This window comes from Prionailurus bengalensis, chromosome E2 (genome assembly GCF_016509475.1).
Source record: "Prionailurus bengalensis isolate Pbe53 chromosome E2, Fcat_Pben_1.1_paternal_pri, whole genome shotgun sequence".
NCBI lineage: Eukaryota > Metazoa > Chordata > Mammalia > Carnivora > Felidae > Prionailurus > Prionailurus bengalensis.
In genome coordinates, this window is record NC_057352.1 from 13,495,253 (window position 1) to 13,522,252 (window position 27,000).

Sequence of the window (27,000 nt, forward strand, 5' to 3'; positions counted from 1 at the left end):
CACATCCCTTGTTCAATCAGTCTCCCCCCAGAGCCTGCCCCTGTGGGTGCCTATCTCCCCTGCCACTCATCCTAAGGGCCTCCCTCCACCCATAAAATACCCCCCTCTCTGATGGGCCCAGGGCCCTGGCCAGGCCTTCCTCCCCTCCCCCCTACCTGGCCCCCTGCTCACTCCCAGAGCCATTTGGCTGATGGTCAGAACTGTCCGTCAAGGGGGCTCTGAGCCCCTGGGGACCCAGATGGGAGGAGGGAAGGGGAGAGGTCGGGGGTCAGGCCACGTCCCCTCAGCTCAGCTCTTTCCCCTCCCCCTTCCTAACAAAGGGAACAGCCATCCCTATGCTGGGTGGGGGCGGCCTGGTACTCAGGGAAGCAGGGAGAGAAGGACTGTGGGGATGGCCATGGGCAGGAGGCGGGGGTGGGGCTCGCCTGCCCCTCCTCTGCCCTCCCCCTCGGGTCAAGGCTAAGGTGATTCCTCAACCTCTCTGGGAGGCTGGGCTGGGCTGGGAAGGGAGGAGGATCTGGACAGACAAAGAACTGGAGCCCCCGGGAGTTGGGGGCTGGGGGGGGTCCCCCGCACCTGGGACCCAGGCAGCCCCAGCTGAGGGAGGGGCAGCAGGCACCCCTCTGGCCTTGGTCTCACCCTCTGCATGGCCCTGCCTCCCATCTGTACTGATCCCTGCAGATCCCAGAGCCACACAAAACCTTTGAGCTCGGGCAGGGTTAGACGGGGCTAGGGGGGAAACTGAGGCCCAGAGAGGGGAGACAGAGTCAGAGCTGGGATCAAGGATGGAGGGTTCTCAGTGCTGTCTGGAGCCTCACCCTTTTCTCTGCTCCTACCTAAGGAGACATCCCTGCCTTCCCTGCCCAGCGCTTGGGAGGCTTAGGTAGGGGGGCAGGCGGTAAAAAGTTCTAAGGGAAGGGAAGAGAGGGAAGAGGGAAGAGGAGGTTGAGAAGAGGGAGAAGCTGAGTTTTCTCTCTCCTCCGAGAAAAAGGGGGACCAGGGAAAAGAAATTCTAAATATGATGTGTCTCTAGCGCTGGCCTGGTACAGCTTCAAGGTGAAACATCAAGTCAGAAAGGGCAGGAAAGCAACGTGGACTGGGCCTTCCCAAGCACCTGGCTATCGATGGCTGGGAACGAGGACGTTCAGCGAGGTTCTTTCTCCTGCCCACCAACACATAGCAAAGGAAGATTCACACTCCCGTCCATCCCTAACCCCACCCAACACTGCCTCGGAGCCTCCCACCTGCCCAGCCCAACTGTGGAGGGCAGAGGGGAGCCAAGGCAGTAAACAGTTTTGAGCCTATCCCTCCACACGGCCCCCCAAACCCTGCGCCCACAAGAGACGAAGAGATGCCAGAGGCAGAACGAAATGGGGAAATTTGTGCTTAAATTCTTCCACGAAGCTGGCTCTCAGGGAGAGGGCCGCAGCCAAGAGGACGTGGGGGGAGGATAAGGTGGGCCTCTTTTTTTGGGGGGGTGGGCTGGCTGGAACATGGCCCCACAGCCTGCCAAGGAGGCCCCAGATGGGCCGAGGACTAGAGGGGTCCCGCTGCCCTCCCCCAAACCTCCCCTCCCTTCTCTCCCTCTCTTTCTCGGCTGGCTATCGACCGGGGCTGTGACATGGTAGATCAATACGGCAGGGATATAAAGCCGGCTGGCTGCCTGCCTGCCTCTGCCTCTCCCTCTCTCCCCGCTTGCCTTGCTTCCCTTTCTCAGAGCCGCACCCAGGTCCCCCACCCCCATGGCCCCCTTACCCACACCTCTGAGGGGCCAAGCCCCCACCCCGTCCTGCCAACCACCCCCCCTACAGCAGGAGAGCTTAGGGAGGCTGAAAGCTTGGACAGCCAAGAGAGGGGGTGAGTATGGGAATGGGCAGGGAAGCAGATGGGGATGGGGGTCACACTGGCAGGTAAGGGGGCTGGGATCAATTAAGGGACAGTCCTCCTGGAAGAAAGCAGGCATCCCCTCAGTTGGGAGCAGCTCGGGGAGATGGGGCCCTTTGAGGGTATGAGAGGGATGGACCTCTGGGAGATGGACAGAGGGTACCTGGGGGTGCTGGGGAGACATTGTCCTGAGCCCACAGAGTGGGGGAAGTCCTGGGTGGGTGCTGGAGTAGGGTAAGGTGAATGGATGCCCAGAACAGTGGGGCAACCCCCAGGCAGCCTGCTGCCCATCCACAGAGCCCCTGGCTGCCCCATCCTTGGGTCTCTGTCGGCAGAAGCTGCCTTGGCCTCGCCCCAGGGCCTGGCCTGCACGTGTGTGTGGCGGGGGAAGTGCGGGGGGCATTGTGAGGCTTCGGACAGGGGTTCCAGGGCAGCGCTGTGCTGTCTAGCTGCTGTACGTATAGTGTGTGCGTGTGTTCCCGTGCACCTGGGCGGCCGTGTGTCTCTGAGTCCCTGAGCTCTGCTGTGGAACTCCAGGACTGTGTCCCCGAATGTCTCGGCTACTGAGTCACGTCCGTGTGACCATGAATCTGTGGGTGTATCCCCGGGGCCTCGGCAGCCCTGAGTGTGTGTGTGTGTGTGCGCACGCGCGCTTTCATGAGTATCTCCCCTACTCTGGGCATCCCCACACGTGTGTATGCAGATCTGCCTGACCCTCGGGGGAGTGTGCGTGTATCCCCAGCAGCACCTCGGTGACCTTCCGTCCCCAGGTGACATGGTGGCTGTGTGTTCTCGCGTTCCAGGAAACCCGCGTGTGTGAGCTGCCGCCTGAGTGTGTCTGGGCGGGCGTGAGTCTGTGAGAACCTGGGGAGTATGCAACGAGCCCCCGTGTGTCTGTGTGTGCGGACTCTGTGCCTGCGTCTGTGCGCGGTTGCCCGTGTGGTTGCGTCTGTGTGTGTGGGAGCTCCTTTCTTTCTGACTGTCAGAGAGCCAGTGTGCTTTCTGCGTGTCTATGTGATGCCACGTGTCCCTGTGTGCCGAGGGCCAAGTGTATTTCCACGAGTGGGGTGGAAGCTCTGGGTGTGTCCCGCATGTGTCATGGTGACTTGGTGCATCTGACAGTGTTGGCAGGGGCGGGGAGGGGGGTCTCTGAGTGGGGGAGGGTGGCGAGGCAGCAGAGCTTTGCCACGGAGGTGCCGGCCGGCCCGTTTTATAGCTGTGGCTACATCAGCTACATCGCCTCCAAATCCAAATGTGAGGGCCTTCCTCTCTTCCCTGCCAGAGGCCCCAGATCGCTTTGCCAGGACGGGCCCACGGCCCCCTCCCCCTTCCCCCTTGGGCGCCGGACCTCTGCTCCTCAGCACCCCCTGCTTTAGTGGACGCCACCTCAACTCCACCAAGCGACCTCCGTCCCTCCCAACCCCCCCAGCGCCACCCGCTCCCCCCGCCCTCCCCCCCACCACAAGTCCAGTCCAACCCAGACAAAAGCAATTACTCCTGAGGTAGGATGTGAGTGTGGGTGTTAGAAACAGAAAAAAGGGGGGAGGGAGGGGGAGTGAGAGACACACACACAGAGGCAGGGATGGACAGCCAGAGACCTGGAGAGACAGGGACGAGAGAGACAGAGGATGAAAGAGACTGGAAGAGACCCAGACACAGGAGGAAGCGGCAGAGAAAAGGAGCAGAGGAAGGGCAACCGTGCAATGGAGAGACACACAGACACAGGGGCCAGACAGACAGAGAGCATGGAAGGCACAGTGATGGAGGCATGCAGATAAAGCAAGGATGGGGGCCAGATATGCCGGGGACTGAGGAGTTGGGGGGATGGGAACGATTCACAGAGGGAAACAGAAAGACAAGACAGACAGGGAGAGCAAGACAGAAAGGCAGAGACAGCTGGGGAGAGACCTCGAAGCTGGAGGTGGAAGGAAGTTGGGAACGTAGAAAACACTGAGGCAGCAAAGCTAGAGAGGGGCTAAGGGGGGCTCAATCCAAAGCAGTTTCTCTTTCTGTGCACTCGTGTGCATGGGTATACACACACGCACGCGTGCACACACACACATACACACACACTGGCTTTCTTCCTGCCCCACCCAACCCCCGGTCAGAAGTCAGGGGTGCCTAAGCCCTAGGGGCCCACAGTCCTCCAGGCCCCTGTGAGCCAAGGCAGGGAGGGAACAGGATGGACAGACAAGAACGGTCTCCTGAGAGCAGCAGGGAGGGGTGGGAGCAGACTGGGCTCCTGATCACAGGGCAGGTGGGAGCAGTATCTCCCTCTTCCCACAGTCCCTGCCGCCTCTCCCTCCACACACAGGAGCACACACCAGGAGCCTTCCCCAAGTACAAGTTCCTTACACTCTGCCCCACAGCAGCCTGTTGAGGGGTGGGGCTGCAGACCCCAGGTGTGGGTGCACCCCGCCCCTGTCACGGCCCCCAGGCCGATGGCCTTCACCTCCACCAGCTCATTCTCACACCCTCACGTACACCCTCTTTCTGACTATCCCTGAGCCCCTTGTCTGCTCTCCCCGCTGACTTTTTGCTATCTCCCTGTCTCTTTGTTTGCTCTTCTCAGCTGCTCCCCCTCTCCAGGCATTTCTCTGTTGTGGGGTGCTCCCTGAGTCTCCCCGAGTTCATCTCTCCCTTTCTCAGATGACTCCTCTGGCCCTCCTGTCCACACATGTCCCCAGAGAAGGGCAGATGGCTGTACAGGGGGCCTGAGAAGCTATCCTGGAGCAGTGGGCCAAGGGCAAGAGAGGGATACCTCCTTTCTTATTTCTCCCTCAAGCACCTTTTTTCCTCCTCTCTTCCTCACCCCCTCCCCCCTCCTCCTTATCCCCACCAGGTCCACATCTCCATGTGGCTCTCTCTGGAGACAGAAAGCTAGACGTGGACCCATACAAACCCCACTTGCAAGACTGGAAACAGATCCAGGCTCAGAACAAGGAGGGAGTGGGGTGGAATGGACAAGCCAAGACCCGGATGAAACCAAGCAAAGGAAAAAAGAAAGGGACAGGGGTGGAGCCCCAGGATGGGGAAGAGGAAAGGAAGGAAACCAGAAGCAGAGACAACGTAAGCTGGACAATCCCGGGGGTGGGCTGGAAGTGCACATATGGACTTCCAAGAAACGTTGCTAAAATGACCTAGGGTCAGACTCTGTGGCCTGACCTCTGTCTACCAGCTCTCTACTTGGAGTTAGGGCCAAGTGCCTGCCCGCCACCCCTGGGGCTGCATGCCTGCCAGGACAATGGGCACTTCAGCCTTCACTTGCTCTGGGACTGCGAGGCCAGGGATCCAGCAGTCCCTGAAGCTGCCGAGAGAGGAAAGCCATTTGCACTTCCTGCACGTCTGTATTTGGGTCCCACCCCGTGGCTGACAGACGCTCCCAGTCCTGGGTGGGTGACAGCTATCTCCACCCAGCCAGTGCCAGCCAAAGGGAAGGAGTGATCTCCTGACACCTCGGAACATCCCACAATGGCAAACAGCACCTCGAATCCGAATCCGACTCCACACCCAGTAAGGACTGCCTCCAGCCTGCAGCCTCACACAGACTCGCCCTATGGACCACCCCTGTGGGGCCCACCCACAGGCAAGGAGCTGCCCCCCGCTGAAGCTGCTTTCTGGCCCAGCCACCCGACCCCGACCCCGAGGCCCGTCTGTAACAGCACATGCCCTATTCCGGTAGCCAAAGTGCTAGCCCCAGGTGCAACATAAAGGTGGCTAACTGGGCTTGGGGCATCCAAGCAAGTCCCCAACCCCACATACTGACTCCCTGGTTCTGGTCTGCAGAACACCCGCAGTGCCACTCAGACCTGCATTTCCGCTTCTGGAGCATTCTGCTGCCACACCCATACTCTCACCCGCGGGAGGAAGCGACTGCCTTATGGCTCCATGTCCCTGCCTCTGAAGCAGCCTTGGGTTCTCTCCAAGGCCCCTCACCAGAGCCAGCAATGGAATCCTCTCACCCACAGCTGAGCTCCTGCTTCTGAGGCAGACTCTCTCCCTCAGGGTGTGCGGGCACCCTGGGAATGCCACCTGTGGGACTCCAGAGCCTCATCCACACCAAAGGCCACCAAGTCATTTTGTGGAAGGACACAGGGGAGGGAGAGACGAAGTGGGAACACCACCTGCTCCTGCCCAGCACTGGGAGGGCCTTGGATGTCCAGCGGACAGTAGCTGTCCATGGGGACTCTGAGGCCAGGCCAGCATCCACGGTCCCCAGTAGTGACCCACCCACTTGAACAGTAACTTAGCCTTGGCTTCTCCTAACCCTGCAGGAACCCCCTCACCACCTCCTCCTCTCAAAGACTGCCTGAGCCCGCCCCCCACCCCCCAGGCAAGTCAATCATATGCCACTCCCTCCTGACCCCAGCACCTTGCAGACCTGTGAGTTCAGGGTAGTGGGTACGTATGCCTGTCTTCCCACCAATCTGGGGCCCCTCAGAGGCCACACAGGTCTGCCTCCCCTCTGTGTCACCAGACTGAGACACAAGGCCTGGCACACTAGAAACCCCCCAGAAATGTTGGCAGAAGGAATAAATGGATGGATTTGGGTTTATGTGTCCATGTGTTCATTTCTTTATTCATTCATTCAACAAATCCTTACTGAGCATTTACACTGTGCCAGGGACTGGGAGCAGACAGCTAACGGGGGGAGACACTACACACACAATATATGATCAGACATGGTAACGGTGCTCAGGAAGGAGGAACAGGATAGGGGGCAATGCAGCCTTAGTGAGGGGTCAGGGAGCCTTACACAGAGAGGGAGAGCCAGAGAGCCGAGGTAGGCTGAGGAGTGAACTCAAGCAAGAGTGGAAAGAAGGGCCCAAGAGAGTGGAGGGGAGGGGAGGGAAGGGAGCCGCGTGAGCACAGAGGCAGACAGCACCTCCAGGGCTGGAGGGGGTCTGGGCGCCGAGGAGGCCTCCAGATACTGGAGTGGAATCACTCACCTTCCAAGTGCGGCTATAAAGGATAGTGGGGGTGGGGGCAATGTTTGATGTAGTTGTTGTTTTGTAACAAAATGATATACTGAAGAGAGTGTGGCCTCCTTCAAACACGTCTGGTGGGGGCGGGGGGGGATGAACTTTCCCCGTGGACCACTCAGATATATTGGCAGCAGCCTTCAGGGCTAGTTCACAGACTCCATCAGCTAAACACCCCCTGTTGTACATTTTTCTCTAGTTTCTAGTGAAAAACCAACAAATAGCCCAAGCATTATCCAACCCTCTCCATTTTTAAATTTGTCAGGGTTGGCAACAAATAAGACTTCAGGGGTTTCCCCCCAATCAAGTACCCCTAAGCATAAGGATCAGCCATCCCGAGGAGATTCGAACTGCTGTGGTAAGTCCTATTGATGTGGGAGAGCAAGAGCTTACAGCTCAGGCAGACCTGAGCGCAAATTCTGCCTCTACTGCTTACCTGCCTTAGGCCAGTTGCCTCCCCTCTCTGTGCCTCAGTTTCCTTCTCTGGCAACAGGGGACCACCATCCACCTCACAGGCTTGCACTGAGGATTAATGCAAAATACCCAGAGTAGGCCCTGGCATGGAGGTGGCCCCTTGGTAAATATCAGTTCCGCCATTTGGATGCAACAGCTCTCGGCATGTGTTACTGAAACTGTCACACGTGTGTCCATGAAACCTTGGATACTTAACAAACATCTATCTGAACACAAAGAACGAAAATCAGAGACCTGATTTGTGACTTCCGCCAGCTCTGAAACATAATTCCTTTAACAGCCTCTGCTAATTTAGCCCAACTTTCAGGCATTCCTCAAAGCCAACCTCTAGTCCCCAAATTCTGCAACCTGGAAGCTCCTCAACCCTCTTTTTTTTTTTTTTCAACGTTTATTTATTTTTGGGACAGAGAGAGACAGAGCATGAACGGGGGAGGGGCAGGGAGAGAGGGAGACACAGAATCGGAAACAGGCTCCAGGCTCTGAGCCATCAGCCCAGAGCCCAATGCGGGGCTTGAACTCACGGACCGCGAGATCGTGACCTGGCTGAAGTCGGACGCTTAACCGACTGAGCCACCCAGGCGACCCTCAACCCTCTTTTTTAAAATATATGTGTGTGTGTGTGTGTGTGTGTGTGTGTATACACACACACATATATATACATATATATGTGTATGTACATATATATGTAATTTATATGTATATATATATGTGTATATATATATGTACTTTAATTTGATTTTAAGTCAGCGCCACACCCAATGTGGGGCTTGAACTCACGACCGAGAGGTGAAGGGTCGCATGCTCTATTGACCGAGCCAGCAAGAAGCTCCTCCTTGACCCTCTTTTCAACATCAAGAGCATCAGGGGACCTGAAAGTTCCTGGCAAAGCTACAATTCTGGCTCCCTGGAGAAAGTTCACATCCTATACTCAGACTCCCACATTCCTTACCAGTTAGAACGGGGTCCATGGGTGGGTTTCAGGGGGTCTGTGAAGATCCTGAGTTGGAGCACAACTGGGGAGATATAGGGATGGGTTTTCCCAAGAGAAAGTCTATACTAAAAGTTGTATAACTAGAATTCTATGGGCCAAAGATTGTCCAAACCATGCGGCTTGGACCACAGGGAGATTTTTGAAATTTTGTGTTAGTAGCCAACATTTAAAAAAATGGGAGACGGGCGCCTGGGTGGCTCAGTCGGTTGCGCGTCCGGCTTCGGCTCAGGTCATGATCTCGCAGCTCGTGAGTTTGAGCCCCGCCTAGGGCTCTGCGCTGACTGCTCGGAGCCTGCAGCCTGCTTCGGATTCTGTGTTTCCCTCATCTCTCTGCCCCTAACCCACTTGCATCCTGTCTCTGTCTCTCTCAAAAATAAATAAACATTAAAAACATTTTTTTAACGGGAGATTTCACACGAAATTCTGGGTATCTGACTTCTTTTGGAAAACTGGAAAATCTGGCAAGTGGGGTTTGCATCTCTGCAGGGAGACAGAGAGTGGAGCTGAAGAGCAGTCTCCCACCGCAAAGCATTTTCTAGTCCACTGTGGTTCGTACGACCGCAGGTTGCAGACCCTGGGATACAGCTTTCATCTGCTTCTTCAGGTGAGTGTCTGACCCCTGGTACAGCAAGGATGCCTGGGTAGGACACCTATGAGGGCCACCACAGGCCTCCCCAGACCCCGTGAAACCCATCCGTGGACCCTATTCCAACTGGTAAGGAATGCAGGGGTCTGAGTACAGGATGTGTGCTTTTTCCAGGGAACCAGAATCATCCTGAACCTGAACAGTCCTGAGGCCTGTGGGTTAAGCTGCTCTGGTAGAAATAGACGTGGCAGCATGGTGGTGGTAGGGGTGCAGGTCCCACCCCAGAGGCCCTGTCCCACCTCTCTCCGGATCCTCACTACCCGGGCCTCATCAGGCTGAGCGGAGCAAACACCAGAGCACATGCCCAGAGCCCGTTTCCTCATGAGCTGAGCTGCTGGGGAGCACTTGCTTCTGTTTAGGAGTCTCAGTGGGCTCCAAGGAGGGGTCTCACAAATCCTCACTTGTTCAGGGGATCTTCCAGCTGTATTTTGAGCTCCTGCTTCCTGAGGCAAATGCTTCCATGGAGTGACTTCTTTCATCCTCCCATCCTGTGTGGTGGGTGCTGTTATAACCCTCCTCTGATGGATGGGGAAACTGAGGATTACACAACTCACATGAGGCACAGGGGCCATCTGGCTCTGGAGTTGGAATCTGAACTGCCTCACTAGCCTTCCGCCCTCAGGACAGCGCTTGAGGAGGGTTCTGTTATCATTCCCTTTATAGATGAGGAAATGAAGGCTCTGACTATCCCAAGTCACTCCCAGTTAGGAAGGGAAAGAAAGGGGGTTCACACAGGCGTGTCTGCCCCCCAGCTGTGATCTGAGCCACCAAGTTATCCATCTCTCTCCTGCTGAGCATGATACTCACCAGCAGAAACCCTCACGGTCACCCACACCCAGAACCACCTGTTTGGCCAGAAAGCCACGGGACACACAGAGCATAAAAACGCAAAACAGGCTAACCTCGTGGAGGACAGAGCAAACCAAGGAAGGGCACCACTCCTGGGGTGCAGCCAGGGAAGAGGAGGGGAAAGCAGGGACTCCTGGAAGGGAACAGGACCCGGAGCACAGCAATAAGCAAAGCTCTGAGGCCGTGGCCCTTACCTCTTGGGCAAACGCAGCGAAGCTAATACATTCAGGCCACCAACCCAGTCCAGTCGAGAACCTGGAAAGAGAGGAGAAGAGAGTCAGCCTCCTAGGGAATATGTGAAGCATCCCCAACTCGGGCAGGATGAGGCAACTCCTCAAGTAGAGGAACTCGGCTCCTGTTGCACCATCCGTAGGCACCTCTTGGCGAATGTGGACTCAGGTCCTGCCAGCCACTTGTTGCCCTCAGCGGTCATTTCCGGGCTCTGAGCCTCAGTGTCCCCACCTCTTAAATGGGCATCCCACTGCCTGCCTTGTTGAACATCTGTCTTTCCCATCAGACTGGAAGCCCCCTGAAGGGCAGGGACTGTGTCTTACAGTGTTTGCCTTTGGCAGAGGGCCCTCCAAATGCAGGATGCCCCAGTAAGAAAATGATGGGCCATGAGCGAAGGGGTGGACAGATGGAGGGATTAATTAATTCACAGGCTATGTATTTCAAAGGACGGGTGGGGGGATCAAACGAGAAAGACATCTGAGAGAGTTACTCGTCAGGTGCCTGCGTGCTGCAAGGAGATGAAAATAAAAGTCCTGATGATATTTCTGACTCATATATTCATTCATTCATTTATTCATTGGGTTAATCGGCAGATATGGAAGTGTATCCAGGCTGGGCTCTGGACCAAGGGTGGGGGTGCAGAGGTGAATTAGATAAGGTCCCTGCCCTGTCTGCTGGAGGGCTCACAGGCAAGACCCAATGCTAACATGCTGGGGTAAGGAGAGAGTGCTGCAAGAATCCCAGGGGGAGTCAGGGAAGACCTAAGAAGGGTGCTACCCTCGAGCAGAGCACAGCGAATCAACTTTAGTCAGGCAGAGGGCCGGGAGGAAGGGAAGGAAATGTCAGGCCTTTACCTGCCCAGGGGACACCAGACAAGTGGGAAAGACGAGGCTTCGGGGATAGCAGAGGCTGCACCCCACAGGGCCTGGGCCTAGCAGCTAGGGGAAGGGGCACAAGCCACTTTGTCTTTAGAAAGGTCCCACTGTGTGCTGTGCAGAAGATGGAGAGGACAGAGAGGACATGGGGAGACCAGTCACCAAAGAGTGTCCACAGCCCTGCAGGGCGGCAGAGTGACAGCTGGGATCGGCCATACTTTACAGATGCAGTGGACGAGGTTGAAAAGAGATGGGACTTCCCTGGGGTCCTGTGGAGCTGGGTGAAGGAGGGAGCTGGTTAGAGAGCAAGGGCCCAGGTGCCTTGTCTGAAAACCTGGTTTCTTGCCTTCTGGGAACATGGTCCTCCTGGGAAAAGAACCCACACAGAGATCTCTTTTGCCCCTGCTTCCTGTGGGCTTTCAGAGAAGGAGCGGGGACTGTAAGATAGGGAGAGACTTCCCAAAAGAGACAGGATGTCAGGGAGACCTTCCCCAGGCAAGTACTGATGAGTTCACAGTGAGGAGCAACGTCCAACCGTCGAAAAAGAGAGAGCCCTCTGGGGGAGTTAACAAAGCCGGTAAGCCCACATCGGTCTCACACCTTTGTGCCCCATACGTGCAGTCCTGAGAGGGGAGACAAGAGGGGGACAGGTAGGAAGGCCATGGACCTGGAAGTCTGGTATACTACTTTCCTGTCTCACGGCAAATATGCTGGCACAGATGGGGAGACTGAGGCCCAGGACCAGCCAAACGCACACGGAATTAGTAGAGGCTGGACAGAAGTTGAGAAGGAGAAAAGAGAGAAAAAGACAGACTGAGACAGTAGGGAGAGAGATGATGGCTGGACGGATGGATGACTGGATGGACAGATGGATGGACAGAGGGATGGATAGGAAAGGGAAGAGAAGAAATGGGGAGACAGAGAGAGTAGGTGTGGAGAGAGCCACAGGTAGAGAGCAAAGCCCAAACGGGGAAAAAAAGGGGGTAAAAGGAACAAGAGGTCCCCCCAACTCCACCCTCCCAAGTCCCCCTTTCTCTACTGGGGCCTCTATCTTCATGGGTGGAAGGGGACCAGGACCCCTGTTCCCTGGGGGGAGGGAGGAGCTGGGGTTTCTCCCCTCTCAGGGGCTGCTCCCCCCACATACCCCCACCCCCCCACCCCTGCCCGGAGCTAATCAGCGGCTGTCATCTCCACGGTGAGGTCTTGGTTAAGGAGATTTAGGGCCGGGATCAATAGGAAATTTAAAAATCGATGCAGCGCGCAGGGCAAAATCGATGGCGTTTAATCGCCTTGCCGATTCCCAGTCAAAACAATTAGCCGCGCTGAGTGTTGAACACGGTGGCGACACGGCATTAACCGTCAATATTGGTGTAAGTGATGGCGGGCGGGCGGGGGAATCCCTGGGCCTCCGAGGCAGACACTGCCCGAGGGCTGGGGTCTTCCCGGGGGCAGTGCCCTATGTTGGCACTTCCCTCCAGCAGCAGCCCCCACGCTCAGCTCTCCCGTCTGCACTCTGCCACCCTCAGCCACCGTGCCCAATGCCCATGATGAGCAGCACCGCGGCTGGGCCCTTCCTCCTCTTGTCAGCTCCCAGCCCCTGTGCCCTCATACGCCCTCGGACAGACCCCTCTCCCCAGGAAATAACGTCTCCCCTGTGCAGGAGACAGAGCAGTGCCTTGGAGCTGGAAGATGGCAGGAGCTACTTAGGAGAGGCCTTCTCCCCATTTCACAGATGGGGACTCTGAGGGAGAAGGAGCCAAAGCAGCTGGCCTCTAGGGATCTGGCACAGGAAATGGAGGAGCCCGGATTTGAGTCCCGAGTTCTCTGACTCCGGAGACTATGTTCCTTGCAGCTGCGCCACAAAGAAGTTTCCAATGTTCACTCAGAGAAGGAAAGAAAGCCCTCAGCTCTCCTCAAAGCCAATACAAATGTGTGTTCCCTGGTCTGTCTGCTACCCGCCGGCCAGACTGTGAGTTCCTGGAGGCTCGCTTGGGGCTTGGCTCCTCTGGGGAGTCCCCAGCATCACCCAGGACAGGGTACGACCCTGAGCTGGAGGATGGGACAGGCCTGAGTATGACAGTGCCCCTTGGCCCCACACACAGACTGCCCACCTACACTGCCACCAAGGGCAAGATGCACAGAGCAACGGGCCCCCCCCACAAACACGGGAGCTCAATATGTGCAGCCCAGTAGCCCTTAGTGAGAGCAGCTGGTGTTTCCCCAGTGCAAGCTGCAGGCCAGGCCGCCAGGCATGCTTAGCTGCTCTGTAGATGTGATCTCACAGAATCCCCACGACCCCGTTTGGTGAGGAGCATCCCCAAGACACAGAGGAGGAAATGGAGGCTCAGAGAGGTGAAGTCCTTTGCCCAAGGTCACACAGCCAAGAAAGGGCAGCTCCATCTGACCGGACTCTGAGAGACACGGGACACAGAGCAAACAAAATCTAGTGACAGTAAGCAAGAGAATGTAATGTAAAGAGAGGGTGCAGGAAGCTAGCACCGAGGCCCTGGCGGGGCGGGGAAAGCAAGGCAGGAGCAGAACTGGAGACGGCACTCCGGGCTCCGGGCCCGGTGGGACTAGGATGGGAGATGGTGAGGCCAAGGCTGGCTCTCACTTTCTCTGAACTTGCCAGAGGACTCCCGGTTCTGGGGTGCTGCATAGCGGAGGGCAGAGGCTTCTACCGCGGCCACCTGCTCCCTGGCGCGGAAGAACAGGGCGGGGGTGTGGGTAGGGGAGGAGACCCATGAGATGAGCCAGGGATTGATCTGACAAGGTCCTAATCAAATGGTCAATATCACTGACCTGACCACTTAACCTATTGATAAGCTGGCAAGGATGGAGCAGGCAGCGAGTGGGCTCAGGGCGGGAGACAGTGAGAGGGGCTGGGGGGAGCCCGACGGGGCAGCGCTCAGGCCCACAGCGTGCGTGGGTCTGGGGGCTTGGAGAGGCTGTTCTCCTCTTCAAAGCGCCCCCACCTCCCCTCTGACAGGTCACCTGTCTTCTGTCTGGGGGCTCCTACCCAAGCTTCCCTGAGTGAGGCTGGGAACCATCCCCAGCACCCGAGCCATCCCCAGCTCCCCTTGGATGGTGCCTTAGCTTTTCATACATGTGAAGGACTTCTCTAAGCCTCGATGTCCTCACCTGTCACCCGGGGATCATTACAATCGGGAATACCTAGATGTCCTATGACTGGGGACCAGAACAATAAACGATAGTACAGGAGGACTGCAGGGCTGTAGAAAATATGCTCAAAAGAAATTCATTGACAAGGGAGCGATGCTCATAATCCACTATTAGGAAGTAAAAGGCAGGTTATAAACTGATATGTGGCATGTGATCCCATTTGTATGAGACACACACATACACATACACACACACACAGCCCGCCAAAGAAAAAGGTTTAGAGCAGAAGTCAGAATTCTGAGTTTGGTCCCACGCATCTGAATTTTAGTAAGTTCTTTGGGTAACCTCGAAGTCATACACCCATTTGAGAAAAAGATAGCCAGAAAGGTAGGCATCAAGAAGTTAATTTTTCTTTCTCGTTTCACTAGATTACCATGGTGGGTTTTTTTTTCCTCAACTCTCTGTATATCTGCATTTTCTCTTTTTCTACAGCGAACATTGTGGCACATCAGTTAATGTCTGTAATTGCAGAAAGTGGGGTTAATGAGCCCCACTAGGTGGCTGGGAGCTCGGTGGGCTCACAGTGAGTGGCGTTTCTCCAGTTCTCTCCCGTTTCCCGGCCAGGCTTGTCTTATGTCCCCACTGTGTCCAAGTCCAGCAGAGTCCAGCGTGCCCCGAAATGAGAATAAAGCTAAAGCCCCTCTACTTTATCCTCTATCAGAGAAGGCAGGGTGGGACCAAGCCAAATTCTGTGCCCTATGCCCTCTTCAGGAAACTGGCTGAGGGCTTATAGACAGGAGGGACAGCTGGAGGAGAAGTTGTGACCCAGAGGAAGGGAAAGAATTTTCCCAAAGGCACAGAGCTGGTTGTGACAGAGCTGGGACACACGCTGGGGCTCCTGGCTCCTGGGTCATGGCCTCCCACTGCTGGGAGGGAAGACATTGCAAGAACAAGTGTGCATGTAGACTAGAGGGCTCTCAGGAGAGCACCGACTTCTATGGGACAGAAGAGCATGGTGGCCAAAAAACACGTTTGCCACCGCCTCGCTGTGCGACCCTGGGCAAGTTACTTCACCTCTCTGAGCCTCCGGTTGCTCAGACATAAAATGACGATAAGAACACCTGTCTCACAATGCTCATGTGAGAAGTCAAGACCATGCTTATAACAAATTTAGCAGAGAAACTGACGCCGAAGGCGTCAAGGGAGTGGGAGAAATGGTATCAGGATTACCAGCCATAAATGACATATGTGAGTAGGGTGTACAGAGGGTGGGAGGGAATTGGGGGGGCGGGGAAGGGAGGGGGTGTGTCCTGGTACTCTGTCTTGGGGTGTGAGCAGATTCAGTGAAGACACCTGGCTAAATATGTTTTTTTGTTCATTCATTCATTCATTCATTCACTCATTCATTCACTCAATAAGCATTTCCTAAGGCCAGTTCTAGGCCAGACCCTGTGCCAGGCCCTACAGTCCAGATATGAACAATGGAAGATCCCACTGGGTTAGTAAAGGGGAATTAGGGATGGCTGGGGCTGGTCTCTCATCGGAGACTTGCTGCCTCAGTGGCCTCCAAACTGGCCCTCGGGGCTTCTGCTGAAAGGGGCCAAGTACAGGCGCACAAGCCCCCACCGCCCGAGCGGCGTGGCGCTTCAGGCCTGTGTGTGTGCGTGCACACTGGAATAGTAAGCTCTGTGCGGCAGGCTTATGTTCACCTTTGTGATTCACAGCACCGTGCACGGGGCCTGACACTCTGGGGACACGCCATGCTCAGGGGTTTTTTTTTTCCTCCGTTTTTTCTAATGAAAAAAAAAAAGTTCAAAGCACCCAGCACAATGCCTAACACCTGGCAGGTACTCGATAAATAGCAGCTATTATTAGTATCATCATCACACACGCGCGGTCACTCTTCATCCCCACAAAAACCTTATTTCGCCGAGGAGGAAAGTTGAGGCTTAAAAAGAGTGATATGATTTGCCCTCGGCCAGGATAGGACTGGAGGCAGGGTGCGTGGGTCTGGGGTCCCCTCCCTTGTGGCTAGGGTGTGTGCTGGGTGGGGGGGGGGGAGAAGGAGGAGGGAAGAGGTGGGGAGGTGAGCAGGTGAGATGATGGGGGACAAGGAGAATTGGCTGGAGTGAGTGGAGTGGTGAAGAGAAACGGAGTAGAGAGAACAGCCCCAGGGTGACAGGTCTGGAGTCTGGCTGCTTCAGGGTTCAGGCAGGCAGTGGCCTGACTTGCCGATACCCAGGTAGGTGCATCCCCCTGGAAGGTGGGCTCCTTCTACCCTTCTGGGGCACACCAGACGCCCATCTCCACCCTTCATTACACGGGCAAGTGGGATGACAGGGGACTTGCTCCTGTTCATCCGACAAACATCCGCTGAGCACCTGCAGTGTGCTGAGTACCATTCTAGGTGCTGAGGATACACCTTTGAACAAGACAAAGTCCTTGCCCTCACGGCATTGACCTTCTAGTGGAGGGGTAGATATAATAGACAAGAATACATATCGAAAAGCTAAGAAGGAAAATAAAGCAGGTGAAGGGGTAGGTTACAGAAGAATGTTTCTTTAGACTGAGAGGTCAAGAAAGGCCTGTGGGGGGTGGGAAGGGCAGGGCACCTGGGTGGCTCTGTCGGTTAAGTGTCTGACTTTGGCTCGGGTCATGATCTCGCGGTCTGTGGGCTTGAGCCCCGGGTTGGGCTCTGTGCTGACAGCTCAGAGCCTGGAGCCTGCTTCAGATTCTGTGTCTCCCTCGCTCTCTGCCCCTCCCCTGTTTGCACTCTGTCTCTCTCTCTCAAAAATAAATAAACATTAAAATTAAAAAGAAAGAAAGAAAGAAAGAAAGAAAGAAAGAAAGAAAGAAAGAAAGAAAGAAAGAAAGAAAGAAAGGCCTGTGGGGTAAAGTGGGTTTTGAGTAGAAGCCCAAATAAAGTATGGGATAAGGGCTTTCCTGGCAAAGGAAACAGCAAGTGCAAAGGCCCTAGGCAGGACCAATGTTGGTGTGTTTGAGGAACACCAAGATGGCAGAGTGGACTGAGCTTCTGGGGACAAGAAAAAAGGAGTAGAAATTGAATAGGCAGGCGGGCGCCATCATATGGGACTTCTAGGCTAAGGAAGATGTTCTAGGGAGGGGTGGGGGTGAGAAGAGGGATGATAGGCTTTCTCACTGTGCCAGGTGAAGGTTGGTCTCACCTTCAAAAACCAGGCTTCATCCTCATCCCTTTCCCATATACCCTGTGGGGCCTTCTGACCCATTCATTCTCTAAGAACAACCTCAAGAAGCCTTTAATAAACCCGTGGAGTCCCTGACAGGGTTTTGTCAGGGGACTGGGGACTCCCCTGGAGCAGGGAAGGGTCAGGCTCATCCGTGTGCCTTGGCATGCAGCTCAGGCCTGGCCACAGAAGGCCTCAGAAAACAGTAGCATATGGGCAGTCACTCAGGGGGACTGTAACCCTCGACCTCCAGCTCCCACCAAATCTCCATGTGGGAGAAGTTGTAGCTTGTCCAACTCTGCTCAGAGGCCAAGATATGGGGCTGGGAGCAAGCGGAAGGCTGTCTGTGTCGCCTCCCTGGCCAGGCCTTGGGCAGGGATCCTAGAGTGGACAGGCAGGGCAGGAGGTCCCTCCCTCCAGATCTTGCCATCTTCCTCCTGTCTCTCTGCCACGCCAGGGGATCCTCCAAAGGATCCCTGACTTGGTTCCCAGCTTACATCCTGTCAAGTCTCTCCCGCAAAACGCTTCCATGCTACGTGGTGCATCTGGAATAAATCCTGAGCCTTACAGACCTTCCCAGTGATGTCAAGCCTCATCTCTCACCCCTCCCTGCACACCCCTGCTAGTCCAGCGACTTCCCACACTGGCTCACACCTCCGTGCCTGTGCATAGGGAGTGCCTCCATTTGGAAAGCCCTCTGCTTCCCCTTTTCCTCTAGACCCTGCACACCCTTCTCCATGTCACCTCTTTGGTGAAGCCTCTGGACTCTCCCAGGCAGCTTGGCCTCCTGCTCTGCATGGTCCCAGCATGTTCTGTGTGCTTCTATCAAAGCCCCGGTATCTGGGCCCCAGCCAGTGGGGGAGACTCCATTTCCCACCAGAGAGGTTTTCTAGACGGGCACTAAGGCACAGCAAAATTGGAGGCGGGGCGGGGATCTGTGTCCTGTATTGTTTATGCCTGTGTGGTCTTGGTGAGTTTCGGGAGGGATGCATGTGCACATTTAGAATCTCTGTGTTGTGACTAATGCTCAGCTTAAATGTCACTTCCTCAGAGGTGTTCCCCCTGACCCACCAATCTAAACCAGGCTCTCCCATGACCCCTCCCACAGCCTCGTTTCCTTCCTTCCCAGACATTATCACCGTTTATAACTAACTATACACGGAGGTCTGATCAGTGCCCGTCCTGTTGGCTCAGAGCTCTTGGAGAGCAAAGCCCAGGTCCGTCTTGTAAATCATTTTTTCCCAGCTTCTAAGACAGGGCCTGGCTCACACAGGGCTGTGTTCCTGTGTGATGAGTGGATTCATTCCATTAATATTTTCAGACTTAAGCATCTACCCATTTTCATTTTGCTCTAAGGGGATGAGTCTGAGGAGGGGGGTGTTTGTGTCTATAACTCAGAATACGCCTCTTCCACTCACCATGAGTGGCTTCCCATAGGACCTCTGAATGTGGCCTGCATGCACCCACGGGCATATGAGCTGGGATGCCACCATGTTTTAGTGTCCATATTTGTACCCTTTCTGTTGAAAAAAAACAACTCTCTATGTGAGGAGCACCCTGGTGCTTTGGTATCTGTCTTGTCCTGTGATGTCTCGGTACATACGTGATGCACGGATGTCTGGGGTTTCGTACCTGTGTGTATGTGCCTATCTGACGTGTCCATGTTCAAATCTGGCATGTCCATTTCGGCATCTCTGGTGATGTAGGCACAAACATCTGTGTGGATCTGTAGGCTTTAGTACCTGTGCATTTTCCAAGAGAAGCTCTGGCCAAGGGGACGTGCACCTGGGTCTCAGGACCCACAGGTGTACATGTCCATCATGTGTCTGAGAATCTGTGTGTGAATCTATCTCAGGACCACTGCATATGTCTACATGTATATTTCAAAATTTGCCTGTGCATCTGTTCAAGACTTATGTAGCCTCTGTAGTTTGGAGAGAGAGAGAGAAAAAAAGAGAAAGACAGTGTGTGTGTGTGTGTGTGTGTGTGTGTGTGTGTGTGTGTGGTGTGTGTCAGGAGTGACCTGGACATGTATATACCTGTGTGTCTCTCTTCCCCTAGCTGCTACTGCCTTCCCAGTCTGGATGAGTACCTATTCTCTCTCTCTCTCTCTCTCTCTCTCTCTCTCTCTCTCTCTCTCTCTCTCCCCCTCACACCCATCCATGCTCATGTGTGCCGTGTGGATGGGGAGGGGGCCGGGGTGTCGGCAAGCTCCTGTGTCACAAGGTTAATTTCTCCGCAGCCAGGCAGGCTGGGCCCTGAGGGGAGTGGTGGGGGAGGGGCTGGTCCCCACAGCCCCTCTGATAAATATGTATTTGGGGCTGCTGTGCTCAAAGGTCATGGGGGGAGAAGGAGGAGGAGGGGTGGTCTGCACTGTGCCGGGCTGCTGGGTCCCAGCCAGGCCCAGGATGGGTAGCGTGACTGCTTCCAGAGGGATGATGAGATTCAGGGAGATGCCCCCCTCATCCTGGTCTGGCCCACCCCACTCACAGCCATGCTCAGTGGGAGATGCTGTTGTGGACACACAGATATTCAAACTCTGGAGCAGGCAAGCACATAAGCCCACGCCCGCCCATACCCAGACAGAGGCTCAAACGATGCACAAAGACAGCCTTGTGAGCCACCAGATGCACAGATAGCTGGGATCCCAGAGCCAGACCCACATCCCTTCTTCCTCACCTAACCTTCACCCCAACGCCAAAACACTACAAGTGCACAAGAACGAAGAGCATCTCACAATAAGAAAGGTCCCCACACACTCAATAAATACACGCACACTTGGACACAAAGGTGCACGGGGTCCGGTGAGAAAGGCACCCGGACACTTTGTGGGTGTGCATGTACACACACACGCATGCACGCACACACACACACACACACACACACACACACACACACAAGCAAGGGCACACACAAAGGTGCGCACATAGATGCATACCAAGAGTCCCGAAGACACAAAGTTCTACGGAGACAGGTGCACGCTGACAACCGTAGACAACTGTGCGTGCACACAAACACACATATGAGCACACACACGTACAAAGACCCCAAAAGCAGGCAGGATGCACGGCGAAGCCAGGCTGGGAAAGCCACCCAGATGCAGCACAGCCCGCTCTGGCCCTTTCCCCACTGAGGCGAGAATAGCCGCCCCGTTTCTGGTCTCTGGCCCCCTAGCCAGCTTCAGCCAAATGCGCCATCATTTGTCCAGCCCCGATCACATCAATTGTCGCGCCTCCCCTCCTTGCTGACCAGCCATCTCGGCCATCAGCGGCCTCGGCCATTAGCCGGCTCCCGCCTCTGGCCTGAATTTGTTGAATCTTCCTTACCTGGCAGAACCGTCCAGACCAATGGAGCCCTTCCGGGGTGGTCTCCCTGACCCTTCCCTCAAGGGAGTCTGATGTCCCTGTTGTGTGACCCACAGCCCATGCCTCAGGGGGACCCCCCCTCGGCACACTGCTCATGCTGTCATTCTTCAATGACCGCTGGCCACGGTGGTTCTGGTGGATCGGGAGACTGTGTGTTTGAGTGTGTGTGTGTGAGTCCGCTTGCAGGCATGTGTGTCTGGGTGATGGGATGGCTACAGCTGTGCTTTAAGTCAAAAGGAGTGTGTGTGTGTGCGTGAGTGTGTGTGTGTGTGTGAGAGAGAGGGAGAGAGAGAGAGCAAGAGTAAGGGGTTAGGATATCAGCAGCTGTGCTTAAAGTCAAAGAGAGTCTGAGTGTGGTTGTGCATACGGGGACTTAGGATGTCAGGGACAGTGCTTCACACGTGTGCACATGCGTGTGCATGTGTGTGTGCTTTCCTGCCAGCAGTGACTCAGTGTGTAAGGCTAGCCTGGATGTGGGAGGCCATGAGGGGCTGTTTCTGTCTTGGGCACAGGGGGCAGCGCAGGACAGACGTTTGCTTCTCGAGCGGTTGTGAGCAAGTGGAGTATGTCTCTCCCAGACTCCGTTGCCTGTGTTTGTGAAAGTGACAGATGCTGTCTCCCTGGCCTCACTGCGGCGGATTAAGTCTGCGAATGCCACATGAGTCCGCACCCCGGTGGGGGAGGGTCCCCAGCCTGCTCTTACACACGAGTGTGTGGCCACAGCCTGTGTGATACGGGATCCTGAGGATAAGGGCTAAAGTAGCCCCCTTGGTTTCTGCGAGGGAGACTGTGTCTGAATGGACGCCAGGGAGAAGGGTTCCACACGAGGGCACGGGCGCATGCACTCATGCTCACATACTAGTCCGTGTTGTCCAAGGCACATTGTTGCGAGATACACATGTGTGCACGTGATCGCAATAGTGCTGGCTCCTCACAGCCGGCCAGATCAAGTCCAAACTTCTCCGAGCCTCCATAGACGGGCCCTACGACACTGTGCCAACCTCTGCTCTTAGGGCCACACCCCCAACTGGGGCTGCTTCCTCCCAGTTTCCATCTTTCTGCCGTCTTTCTGCACCCCCCTTCCTCGGTGACTGAGCATCTTCAAAGACCGCCCTCCCTGTTTAAACCCACACCTCCCTCCTTGTCCAGAGTCCCAGTGACTTAGAAACTCCCTCCATGCTCACAGTCCAGGTACCAGAATCTTGTCTAAGGCTGGGATGGGGGCCACTTCAGAGTCTGTGGTTGGTGTCTGATAATCATGTGCAGGTAGGGTGTGATCGTGCTACCATTGCCTGAATACCTCAAGGAACTAACTGTATACTTCATTTGCTCAGTGACTCACACTACTCGATAGATACCTATTGAATGTGGGGACCTAGTATGTAGGGCCACCACCTCTAGCCTCCTTCTGACTGTTTCAGAGCTGGAAAAGCTGCCTGCCCCAAGCACCTAATGAAAGTGGGGCTGTGGGCAAATGAGGGAGAGTCACCTGCCTCGCAAGGCCACAGCCTGGGGCTCACTAGCAGGGGGCGGGGAGAATGTAAGCCCATCTGTAACCCTGTCTTTGAACAGACCCAGGCTCAAACTGTCACCAACAGAATGGGCTCTTGACCTTGCTCATTTGCCAGCTTTCCCTTCAGGATACAAAGCGAGACCCAGGTCCTCGAAGCCCTCACCGAGCCGCATAAGGCATCCATCCACCTGACGGGTCCTGGGAGACAGGTCTGTGGATGGACATCTCAGGGGGCAGGAAGGAAGTGGGGAAGGGGCCAAGCCAGAGAAAGGAAATGGTGCTGGGACAGCTAAAGGGAGAGGGAAAGACCTCTAAGGACAGACTAAGCTTGGTACCAGGCCCAAAGGTGTGGGTGCTAGCACCGCTGGGTAGCTTACAGCCTGGGAGAATGCTATGGACCTCAAACCCTTATCTGTGAAAGGGACATCATCAGGGCTGCTATAAGATCTAGGTGGATGTAAGGGGCGTGTATCATCGTCATTATTATTATTATTAAATCAGGAGGTGTTGGGCCCAAGGGGAAAATGATGAGTGATATATATTTAGAAGAAAGAACAGACCCCAGTCTGAGGAGACCCCACACTCACTCTCTCCTCGAACAATTCTCCATACCCGGGTTCCTTAAGCATTTCAATCCTGAAAAAAATTCCTGGAAATTAACCAGCACATATCAGACATGGAAACTGCTCCCTTGCCCCCATCGAGGTCCAAGCAGCTCCTGGCATGGCCATCTGTCCCCCTCATGCCTGCATCATGCCCCCCACATTAGGATTATGAGCCAGGGCTCTCACAAGTTCTACCCAGTAGGGTGCTGAGATTAGGGCCCCTAGCTTGGCTGTCACACTAGTGGGAGAAGGGGTTCTGGCCTACGGCCCCTGCATGTATGAACCAGAATATGCAGGAGGCCTGGGGGTGGCCACTGATGGATCCGCTAGAAAAAAAATCTAGCTGGCATGCTATCTAGGATATATAGGCTAACCTCTATGACACACACAGCATGGGTGTGGACACGTGCATACACACACACACGCACACACATACACACGGTGGCCAAGTTCTTTCCTTGCCACGGCCTCTGTCACAGACACCCTCCATTTTCCCTGCAAAGACTGGCAGAGGGAAGTGAGGAAGAGAGGGTAACCAGGGCCCCCAAGAATGGCACTGCAAGCAACCAGGGGGTTGGCCAGTAGCTTAAGGGAAACGGGAATGGGGATCTGGACCTCCCAGTGGGCACGAATGGGCCTCTGTCCAACATTACCCAGAAATCAGGAAGTAGACACAGAATTGCGTTACCAGCACCTGGAGATGCAGACCGCGGCCCTGATCTGCTTCCCTCCTGACCTGCCTACCACCCCCTGACACGGGACGCTTTGTTACTAGGGAAGAGCCAGGGAAGGTTTCTGTGGGCTGGCTGACTTCGGGGAGGGGGCATCTTTTCTTGTTTTGTTTTCTTGAACCCAGCTTCAAGGTTGCTGTGCAAGCATGCTGTCGAGCCCACCCATATGCCCGTGACCCCTGTGCACATCTCTCATCATGGCACCCAGACCCTGCTTCATAAACCCACCCTCCCCCTGACCCGGGACACACAGAGACACCTAACGAAAACAACAGTGATAATAACAATAATAATAGCTCCGTGCAGCAATGGTACTTTCACGTGTGACTTTATTTAACATATATCCTCATGTGCACACACCACGTTCAGACCAGACCTCGTACATACGCGCAGAACCTCTACTACAACCGTGCTGCACGTACACGCCGGTGCACCCACTGCCGATGCCAGACTTGGCACACGCATGGACGGCTACCACGCACAGAGCCAGCGAGTGCCTCCCAAGTGAACGCTCGGCCAGGGGCCCGTGAACATCCAGACAAGGGAAGAACCAGTGTAAATACACGCGCCTACTCCCTCCTGCACATGTATTGCCCACAATGGGAGCCCCCCGTACCCAGCCCCCTGCTGAACACACATGTCGTGATTCTACACCTCTGGCTCCTCACTCTGCCAAGGCTCCCAAGCTCTGCACACAGTCAGTCCATCCGGAACACCTCTCGCAACGCACACAGGCCCTGTTATACACAGACACTGCCGCCATGGTCTGACTCCGTACACACCAGACCCCCACTGCGCAATGACGCTATTTTCCCATGCCCTGGGGGAGGGGGCAAATTTCACCGACAAGATGGCAAGAGACTAAAACCTACTGAGTTAAGCAGCTCATGGGGTCTTGCTCTAAACCCAGGACCTGCTCCCCAACTCCACAGGCCCCAAGAGCTAGGGGGAAAGTGGGGAGTGGTCAGCAGGCCAGATGTTTTCTCTTAGGACCTTTTACCTGGGACTCAGAAGCTCTAGAGATCCTCTCAGATGGACCCCCCCCCCCCATTTTCTCCCCTTTTCACTTCCCACTAGCCATCCATGTCATTTTCTTCTCTGTCCACACCCTTCTCTCTCAGTGGGGCTGAGCCCTCACTTAAGGTATTCCCCTCCCCCTCCAATGGCCCCAGTGAACATCCAGCGGGACTTCTCTAGGAAGCCAGGGGAAATAGGGGGTGGCGCTAGAACCCCAGGGCAGACCCAAGCCCCCAGCAGAGAAAAAAGACAGTAGAAACACATGGGGGTACGGAATTGGAATCGGGGTTAGGGTCTGCTGGGAACTCGGGAGATCCTTGTCTTTGCACAGACCCCCTCTCCCTGGCACTCTGCTCAAGGCCAATGCCACAAAAGTGATGAATAAATGAAACTGAGGGAGGGGACAGAAAGGACAGGGCAACAGAGAAAATGAGTGGCAGGGAGGAAGAATGAAAGAAAAGGGGAAAGGGGGAAGGGAAAAAAGAGAGAAAAAGAAAGGAAGGGGTGGGGAGAAAGAAAGAAAGAAAGAAAGAAAGAAAGAAAGAAAGAAAGAAAGAAAGAAAGAAAGAAAGAAAGAAAGAAAGAAAACTGAGTGGGGAGGAGAAAGCTTTTATTGAGAGGAAGAAGAGACAAACTGGAAAACAGGGAGAAAGAGAACCCGGTAAGGAGATGGAGAAAAAGCATCCGAGAAAGGACAGGAGCGGAAGAAAAGAGAAGCAAGCTCAGAGGCAGGAGGAGGCCGCCAAAGGGGTTCCCCAAGTTACAGACTTTGCCCAGAGAGCTGAGGGGTGCATCCTAGCTCCCCAACATCACTCCCCAGCCCTGGAGCTCCGCTCCCACCTCTCCTCCCACCAGAAACGCCACCGCCTCTCCGCGCCCCATCCCAGCTGCTCCCTCTCCTATCTTCCACCCTGCCGGCAGTCCAGAGCACCCCGTTTCTTTCTCTTGCCCCTCATTTCCACCCCCAGCCCTTTCTGGTCCCCCGTGCCCTCTTACCTCTCCCCCCCATGCACCCTGCTTGCTTCGGCGCTTCAGACAGCATCAGCAACCAATATCCTCACACTAAACCGGCCCCCACACCCCCAGGAAAGGGGGGGAAAAAAAAGCAGGCGGCACCACCACCAGCCCTGACCCCCCTCTCGCCTCATTCTCTCCACAGTCGCCCCTTCCCCAAATGCGGGGTCAAAAATGGGGATCCCACCCAGCCCGGGGAGCCTCTCCAAAGCGCCGAGGCCAGCCGGGAGCGGATGCCACCTCGCCTCTTCTCTGCACTCGCTCCTTTTTTGTATACGATGGCCCCAGCTGCGATGTGTTTTATTTTCATCGTCTTTTTATTGGTATTATTTTTTTTCTCTTTTTCTTTATTTTTTGCCTGGGGCGGCAGCGACGATGCGACCACCGCCTGGTCTCCGTCGCCAGCTCCCGGCCGTCGGCTCTTTCTCTCTCCGCGCTGCTCTCGCCTCCCTCCTTTCTCTTCTCTGTCTCCGCTCGCTCCTCCGTCCTTTCGGCTCCGTCCTCAGTCACTGCGCTCTCTCTCTACTGCCTCCCGCTCCACGCCTCTCCTCTCCCCATCCTTCTTGCCCCTTCTCCCCTTTTTCTCTCCCTCTTCACCTCCTCTCCGTCCCCATTTCTTCTCATCCCTCCCCACCCCCCCCCCCCACACACACCACCACCACGCTCATCTCCTTTGGTTCCCTCGCCGCCACCGACAGCAAGCCATCCCCCTCGCCCCCAAATAATAAAAATACCCAGCCAGGGGCAAAGCCCCGACGCCGGGCGCCGGGAGGGAGGCGAGAGGGCCGGGGCCGCAGCGGCGGCGGGCAGCCGGAGCGCGGTGCGGAGCGAGCGGCGCCCGCCCGGCTCCCGCCCGGAGAGCTCTCTGCAATAGGCCGAGCCGGCTGCATTAAGCTTCTTGCAATCAATAAAGCGCGGGTCAGATTATGCAAAGCGCAGATATTAATATGCAAAGTTTTAAAGATTTTTAAATGGAAGGGCGAGCGCGGCGCGGGCGGGCGGGCAGGGGCTGCGAGGGGAGAGGGAGGAAGGGAGGGCGGGCGGGCGGGCGCGCAGGCGAGCTGGGGAGAGGAGGAGGCTGCCCGCCGCCCGCCCGCCCGCCCGCCCGGCTGCGCCGCGCCGCCTTGCCTTACCGCTGCTCCCATCGGTAGGCGCCGCTGTCTTCGCCATGCGCGTCAGCTGCACGGCTCCGAGGGGATGGCCGAGGAGGAGCCGCCGCCGCCAACGCTACCCCCGCTCCCGCTCCCGCTCCCGCGCCCGCTCGCTGCCTGCTGCTGGCGCTGCTCTGGCCGCTGCTCCTCGCCTGAGCTGCCGGCGCGAGCCCAGGCGCGCGCCATCCCCGGCTCCCACCTTGTCCCCATGGCAACCCCGGGCCCAAGGATGCTCAGAGAGAGAGCGCGAGCGAGAGAGCGAGGGGGGAGAGAGGGAGAGGGAGAGGGCGGGGAGCGCAGGGGACACGGAGGCAGGGAGAGGCCCGAGACCCACAGAGACACA

The 27,000-nt window shown here is 55.8% G+C and overlaps 1 protein-coding gene and 1 long non-coding RNA gene across 2 annotated transcripts in view; one reads left to right on the plus strand and one right to left on the minus strand.

The window, feature by feature from the left end:
- The window catches only part of POU2F2 (POU class 2 homeobox 2), a 73,628-nt gene extending 46,891 nt beyond the window's left edge, over positions 1-26,737 (minus strand). Inside the window, exons 1-2 of the mRNA XM_043598768.1 lie at positions 26,640-26,737; positions 10,021-10,081 (exon numbers count right to left, since the gene is read on the minus strand). The gene's annotated coding sequence lies outside the window, so the exon portion shown is untranslated. The remainder of the gene's footprint in view (positions 1-10,020; positions 10,082-26,639) is intronic.
- LOC122493975 lies at positions 1,684-6,435 on the plus strand. Its single transcript, XR_006300075.1, has 2 exons — positions 1,684-1,857; positions 4,727-6,435. It is a non-coding gene; the product is annotated as an uncharacterized LOC122493975 (long non-coding RNA).
- Positions 26,738-27,000: the final 263 nt, after the last annotated feature.